The 8,012-nt window shown below is 44.5% G+C and overlaps 1 pseudogene; it reads right to left on the minus strand.

The window, feature by feature from the left end:
• Positions 1-507: 507 nt before the first annotated feature.
• On the minus strand, positions 508-625 carry LOC126089689 (5S ribosomal RNA; annotated as a pseudogene).
• Between the last annotated feature and the right edge of the window lie 7,387 nt (positions 626-8,012).

The raw sequence follows: 8,012 nt of genomic DNA on the forward strand, positions 1-8,012 counted from the left end.
TGTTTCAGTGGTACGGGGATTAAACTGGGGTAATTCTCCTGGAATTTTCTTTGTAAAGGAATATTTGAAAACGGGGTTAAGCATTTCAGCTTTTGCTTTGCTATCCTCAATTTCAGTTTGTGGTTCATTCGCTAGGGACTGGACACTATCTCTGGTGCCACTAACAGCCTTTACGTACGACCAAAGTTTCTTTGGGTTCTGTGAAAGATCATTTGACAATATTCTGTTACGGCAGTTACTGAAGGCTTTACATAGTGTTGTCGTAACAGTCAAGCGCGTTTCATGCCGCATCTCTCGATCCGTAAACTCCTCCTAAACAGGCCATGAAGGGACAAAGGTACCGACCGGCCGCCGTGTCATCCTCAGCCTACAGGCGTCACCGGATGCGGATATGGAGGGACATGTGGTCAGCACACCGCTCTCCCGGCTGTATGTCAGTTTCCGAGACCGCAGCCGCTACTTCTCAATCAAGTAGCTCCTCAGTTTGCCTCACAAGGGCTGAGTGCATCCCAACAGCACTCGACCGACCGGATGGTCACCCATCCAAGTAGTAGCCCAGCCCGACAGCGCTTAACTTCGGTGATCTGACGGGAACCGGTGTTACCACTGCTGCAAGGCCGTTGGCTCTCGACCCATAGCCCTGTGCTTTATTTTACACCTTTTATGCAGTAGTCTCTAGTTATTTAGATGTTTCTTCACGGTGACTGCATACCACGGAACTGTGCTACTGGTTACACATCGATTCTATGCATGGTCCTCTACATACTCCTGCCCTGTGCTAAAAGTTGCAAGTTGCTCATTGAAATGTGACATTACTGATTTTTTATTTGCTTTACTGAACACATACATCTTCCTGTTTGTTTTAGTTTCCGATTTCCTGCTAACTATATTATGCACACGACGATAGTAGTTTCCGAAAATTCTCAAAAAAAGCGCGCTTATTTGTGTTGATATACAATGAAATTTTGTCAGTAACTGTGAAACACGAAAGCTGATTTGCTACGAAATAAGCTACGTATCCAAAACACTCGTACCTGCAACTTAAGAAAATGCAGGTTTGTAAGCGTTCGAAAATCTTCAAAAATTTTAATCGTTTATAAGTAGTTAGCGATGTATTTCTCGAGTCTGTGCATCTTGTAATAATGTTCCGAAATTATTCCATTTCTTCACCAGTGTTAAGTGTTATGGAGACACGGCCGACTTACGGATCGACTACTGTTTTAATGTTAAAGTTTTGAAATCCTAGGAGACCCTTCGCGAAGATTCCATAGTAGAGTTTCTAAAGTAATCGAATAAATAGTCATTGGCAGGGGACAGTCTTGTCGTCCTAGTTGATTAATTCTGCTCGGTCTGTTAACTGGCCCAATCGATCGTGAGTATTCAGGGGCCTTCGTATACACTTTCTCAGATTATTTGTGTGAACATATCTGAATATCTTACTTAACTCGTCGTTGTAAGCATAAAATCATGATTTATAATTTTAATCTCATTCTCAAAACCCAGAAATGCCAAAGGTAATTTACATTTACATATGGAACTCTATATTCACATAAAATTTACGACACACGCTCCCCCGTTTTGGCACTTGTATGATAGGGACCTACTGATTTCTTTAGGAATGATTTTAGTGTGCTGTCTGTTGCCTTGCTAAGAACGTACTCTGGAATCTGCCTTTTGCAGTTTGAAGTTTTGTAGTCTTGTTTAGTTCTCAATCCTTAAGGCTTAGCACGACTATCTCTTTGTGAAGTCATATGGAAGAGGTTTCTTTGTACGTTTTATAAGAAAAGTGTTTTTGACTGTACCTGAAATTTGCTGAGCCTGTGCAGTTACATGTGTCTGCTCAATTACAAATCCTGATATTCCACGAATAAGTACTTAAAACGACTAAAATCACCTCATGAAAAATAGACGAACTGTGAAGGAGCTTCAAAAAGTATTATTACTGTGGGCCAAGTAACTCTTATTGAATGCTGTACTACAGGACAAAGTGACGCAGATACGTGAATTATTTTTCAGCTTAACCCCCAAGTCTATGTAAACTACGGTCGAGACATTCTGCCAATCCCTTAATTCCTCCATGACAGAAATTCTTGCTCACCGAGCCTTTCTAGAACCATTCTGAAATATCTCCTTCTTTTGAAATCTCTTTCCCCGTAGATATTGTTTCAGCTTTCCGAAAAGAAGGAAATCGCGTGGAGCAAGATCTTCCTTCCTTGACGATCGTTCACATCTACGCAATTTCGTCATATTGTTGGCACCATTTCACTACGGTTGGGCACAGCATTGCACTTGTTCTACATGCCGCTAGAATTTCACTTTGAATCTTTGCGCAATTTAGAGGTTTTTCATACAGCTCCGCATACTGCAACTTTCGAGTTCGTCTCCAGTTGTCGCGCCATTTCAGTCGCAGACTGCGGTGCACCTGTCACCAGTACCACAGTAGAATTGTGTCTCGAGCAAGGAATGGAAGATTGGCTTTAACGTCTGTTGACATCGACGTCATTATAGACGGAGTACAAGCTCGGATTGTGTCAAGGATGTGGAAGGAAATCGGCTGTGCCATTTCAGAGGAACTCTCCCGGCAGTTGCCTGGAACGATTTACGGAAATCACGAAGAACCTAAATATGGATGGCTGACGCGGGTCTGATCCGTCGTCCTCTCGAATGCGAGTCCACTGTGTGGTAACCAGTGTCTGGAGGAGACAGGGAACATGTGCTCTCTTCCGACAATAAGCCACTGTTGTAGCGCAATGGGTTACAAAGATCTACCACCACACCACTGGTTAGTTCCACAGCATTTTGCTAGAAACAGAAGACAATGGGGGTCCATTGTAGAAGTGATTTAACACATTTGGTCAACAGATGAATGCTGACAATAACATACGAAGGTGTATGTTGCTTAAACGATGTATAGGGTGAATCAAATAAGACGTAACATCATATTTATTTTGTAAACGGTTCGATGTATCGAAACGAGGTTTCCGGCAAGTGATAGCAAGCTAGGAGGCAGGTACCTTGGTATGTGTTAAAGTGTCTTACCTATTGCACCGCTCGAGATACTGAAGCAAATATGTTTTTTAAATAGAATGATATCTTTTTTAACGGCATCTGATATCATACTTGTAGTAGTTGAGGTCGAAAAACTTCGCAAATGAATCCGAGAAATGTTCTATAGTTGAAAGGCGAGACGCTCGGAATCGGCTATTGCATCTAAACACACTCATGCCAGGCTACATAATTGTATCAAGCCTTTCGGCTCTTTACTTGTCTGCAGAATTAGTAGGAATTGTTTCGTATATCGGCAGGTAATTTCTGCGTCAATAATTCTTGCAAGCGGGCATTTACACCAATGAGAAGATGTTAGACCTTCTACTTTTGTATGGTGAATGGTGGAACGAGACGTATTGCCAAGGAATGTGGGATCAGTCATAGGAGTGCCCCTCACACCTTCCATCGACATAAATTCCACCCTTATCATCTGTCACTGAACAGGCACTCGGAGGACATGGTTTCGAAAGTGCTATAGCATTTTATTGGTTTACTCCTGATCACTTGAGAGACGAGTTTACGTTTTCCCAACGTGTGCTGTTTACCGACAAAGCAACGTTTTCGAATCACAGTAATATAAATTTACGCATCCTGCACTGCGGGGTAGCTGAAAATTCACGCTGATTTCGTCAGGTACAACAATAACGACGGTGAAGCGTAAACTTATTTTGGGGTATCATGGGAAATTTCATCGTGGAACTTCATCCCTTGAAAGTTCATACCTTAGATGTTAAATGGAAATACGTATGCACACTTTCTTACGAACATATCTGTTCTTCTTAAAGAGGTACTACTGGATCAGCAACAGAACATGTGGTTCCAAAATGACGACTGCGGAGCTCACTCTTCCAGGTGTTGTAAAATAAATACTACATTACTGGCCATTAAAATTGCACTCACCAAGAAGAAATGCAGATGATAAACGAGTATTCATTGGACAAGTATATTATACTGGAACTGACGTGTGATTACAAATGGCTCTGAGCACTATGGGACGTAACATCTGTGGTCATCAGTCCCCCAGAACTTAGAACTACTTAAACCTAACTAACCTAAGGACAGCACACAACACCCAGTCATCACGAGGCAGAGAAAATCCCTGACCCCGCCGGGAATCGAACCCGGGACGTGTGATTACAATTTCACGCAATTTGGGTGCATAGATCCTGAGAAATCAGTACCCAGAACAACCACCTCTGGTCATAATAACGGCCTTGATACGCCTGGGCATTGAGTCAAACAGAGATTGGATGGCGTGTACAGGTACAGCTGCCCACGCAGCTTCAACACGATACCACAATTCATCAAGAATAGTGACTGGCTTATTGTAATAAGCCAGTTGCACGGCCACCATTGACCAGACGTTTTCAATTTATGAGAGATCTGGAGAATGTGCTGGCCAGGGCAGCAGTCGAACATTTTGTGTATCCAGAAAGGCCCGTGCAGGACCTGCAATATGCGGTCGTGCATTATCCTGCTGAAATGTAGGGTTTCGCAGGGATCGAAAAAAGGGTAGTGCCACGGGTCGTAACACGTCTGAAATGTAACGTCCACTGTTCAAAGTGCCGTTAGTGCCAACAAGAGGTGACCGAGACGTGTAACCAATGGCACCCCATACCATCACGCCGGGTGATACGCCAGTATGGCGATGACAAATACGCGCTTCCAATGTGCGTTCACCGCGATGTCGCCAAACACGGGTGCGACCATCATGATGCTGTAAACAGAACCTGGATTCATTCGAAAAATTGACGTTTTGCCATTCGTATAACCCAGGTTCGTCGTTGACTACACCACCGCAGGCGCTCCTGTCTCTGATGCAAGGTCAAGCGTAACCGCAGCCATGGTCTCCGAGCTTATAGTCCATGCTGCTGCAAACGTCGTCGAACTGTTCGTGGACATGGTTGTTGTCTTGCAAACGTCCCCATCTGTTGACTTAGAGATCGAGATGTGGCTGCACGATCCGTTACAGCCATGCGGATAAGATGCCTGTCATCTCGACTGCTAGTGATACGAGGCCGTTGGGATCCAGCACGGCGTTCCGTATTAACCTCCTGAATCCACCGATTCCATATTCTGCTAACAGTCATTGGATCTAGACCAACGCGAGCAGCAATGTCGGGATACGATAAACTGCAATCGCGATAGGCTACAATCCTACAAGTCGGAAACATGATGGTACGCATTTCTCCTCCTTATACGAGGCATCGCAACAACGTTTCACCAGGCAACGCCGGTCAACTGCTGTCTGTGTATGAGAAATCGGTTGGAAACTTTCCTCATGTCAGCACGCTGTAGGTGTCGCCACCGGCGCCAACCTTGTGTGAAAGCTCCTAAAAGCTAATCATTTGCATGTCACAGCATCTTCTTCCTGTCGGTTGAATATCGCGTCTGTAGCACGTCATCTTCGTCGTGTAGCAATTTTAATGGCCAGTAGTGTAAATTAAATGTTTCCTGACCGTTGCTGCAGTTCAGTAGCTGGTCAGTTCTCGTGATTTAATTCCCCTTTATTTCTTGTTGTGGGAAACACTGAATGATGCTGTCTGTGCTGTAGAGCAGCGTACTACGGTGCTGCCAGCCCGCCCCCTTGGGGGGGGGGGGGGAATTGAAAATCAATAAAGGAAAAAAAAAAAAAAAGATGCCGTCTGTCATGGAGCCCAAATGTCCGCCCCTGGTAGCTGAGTGATCAGTGCGACGGAATGTCATACTTAACGGCCCAGGTTAGATCCCCGACTGGGTTGGAGATTTTCTCCGCTCAGGGTCTGGGTGCTGAGTTGCCCTTATCATCATCATTTCATCCCCATCGACACCAAGTCACCTAAATGGCGTCAACTCGGAAGACTTGCAGCAGGCGAACGGTCTACCGGATGGGAGGCCCTGGCCACACGGTATTTCCATTTCCATGAAGCCCCAATAACGCCAGACGATATGTGCCATCGAATCGCCACAGCAGGCAACGGCACATCACCCAATGTACTTCCCCGCCCGAGCCGTCTTCCAATGTTGTGAGCAGTCGGCAGGCAAGAGGAAAACTGACCATACTTGCTGCACTCCCTGGCTTACCTCATGCAAATCTGCGAGCCGCTTCAATCGCCTTCGCCGCCAATGACCCCTGCCGGCAAGCCAGAGGAGTAGCACATGTCACGCATCAAAGGTAATGAGCACAATGACCATCGATACTCACACTCGCACGGGTCATCTTCATCTTCAGCGTTCCTGCATCTTGACAGTAGTCGGGCGGCAGTACCGTATCCTCTGGTTGTGGGCATATTCTTATTTTTCTTTGCGTACACTACTTTCTGTGGCCCGAGATGTGTCGTTTAAAATTTTAAATGGCTCTGAGCACTATGGGACTTAACTTCTGTGGTCATCAGTCCCCTAGAACTTAGAACTACTTAAACCTAACTAACCTAAGGACATCACACACATCCATGCCCGAGGCAGGATTCGAACCTGCGACCGTAGCAGTCCCGCGGTTCCGGACTGCGTGCCTAGAACCACTAGCCCACCGAGGCCGGCTGTGTCGTTTTCTTCCTTGATAATTTCATATGATCGGTGGAGAGTCATATCCAACGTTCGCGTTTCTTCGTGATGGATTTTTTGGATCTTCAGTCTCCTGACTGGTTTGATCCGGCACGCCACGAATTCTTCTCCTATGCCGACCTTTTCATATCGGAGTAATACTTGCAGCTTACATCCTCAGTTATTTGCTGGGTGTATTCCAATCTCTGCCTTCCTTTACAGTTTTTACCCTCTGTTGCTCCCTCTAGTATCACAGAAGTTATTTCCTGATGTCTCAACAGATGTCCTGTAATCCTATCCCTTTTTCTTGTCAGCGTTTTCCATATATTCTCTCCTCGCCGATTCTGCGGAGAACTTCCTCATGATTTACCTTATCAGACCACCTAATTTTCAGCATTCTCTGCCTAGGTAGGAGAATCCTCTAACTTCGTCATTTTGTGATCAGCAATTTTGATTTTAAATTTCTAGCGGTCCTTATTTCTCCTAGTTCTCATTACTTTCGTCTTTATTCGATCTATTCTTACTCCATCTTCTGTACTAATTAGATCATTCACCCCATTCAACAGTTTCTGTAATTCTTCTCCACTTTCAGGGAGGACAGCAACGTCATCGGCAAATCATTGATATCCTTTCATCTGGAATTTTAATACCACTTTTGAACCTTCGCCTTATTTCCGCTATTGATTTTTCTACGTACGGATTGAACAGCAGGGCGAAAGACTACGTACTGTATAGCACCTGTCTTTCCCTATATCTTACCCCTATTTTTCTCAGAATTTCGAATATCTTGCACCCTTTTACTTTGTTCAAATGTGTGCGAATTTCTAAGGGTCCAAATTGCTGAGGTCATCGGTCCCTAGACTTACACACTACTTAAACTAACGTAAACTAACTTATGCTAAGAACAACACACACACCCAAGCCCGAGGGAGGACTCGAACCTCCGGCGGGAGGGGCCGCGCAATCCGTGACGTGGCTCCTTAAACCGCGCGGCCACTCCACGCGGCATGTTACTTCGTCGAATGGCTTTACCAGAGTGACCAATCCTATAACTGTATATTGATTTTTCTTCAGTCTTGCTTCCATTACCGAACGTAACGTCTGGACTGCCTCTCTGGTGCCTTTAACTTTCCTAAAGCCAACCTGATCGTCATCTAACAGATCCAGAATTTTCTTTCTCATTCTTGTGTATAAAGCACTTTCGAGCCCTATATCATTGTACACTACAGTGTTTCTTGTGTTTCGTTATAACGTTTTACTCTTAATTATCTCCGTTAAAATATCTGTTGCTATACCGCAGTACAAATATTAACAATATACGCCATAGTACAGGTCTACTCAAAAAGAAGGAACAGATTTGAAACATTTATTGTTTCCAAACTACTAAAGATAGAAACAATTCCAACGTTCCTGGAAAGAGAAAAGTTAAAATTTTTATGTAC

The sequence above is a fragment of the Schistocerca cancellata genome, chromosome 6 (genome assembly GCF_023864275.1).
Source record: "Schistocerca cancellata isolate TAMUIC-IGC-003103 chromosome 6, iqSchCanc2.1, whole genome shotgun sequence".
NCBI lineage: Eukaryota > Metazoa > Arthropoda > Insecta > Orthoptera > Acrididae > Schistocerca > Schistocerca cancellata.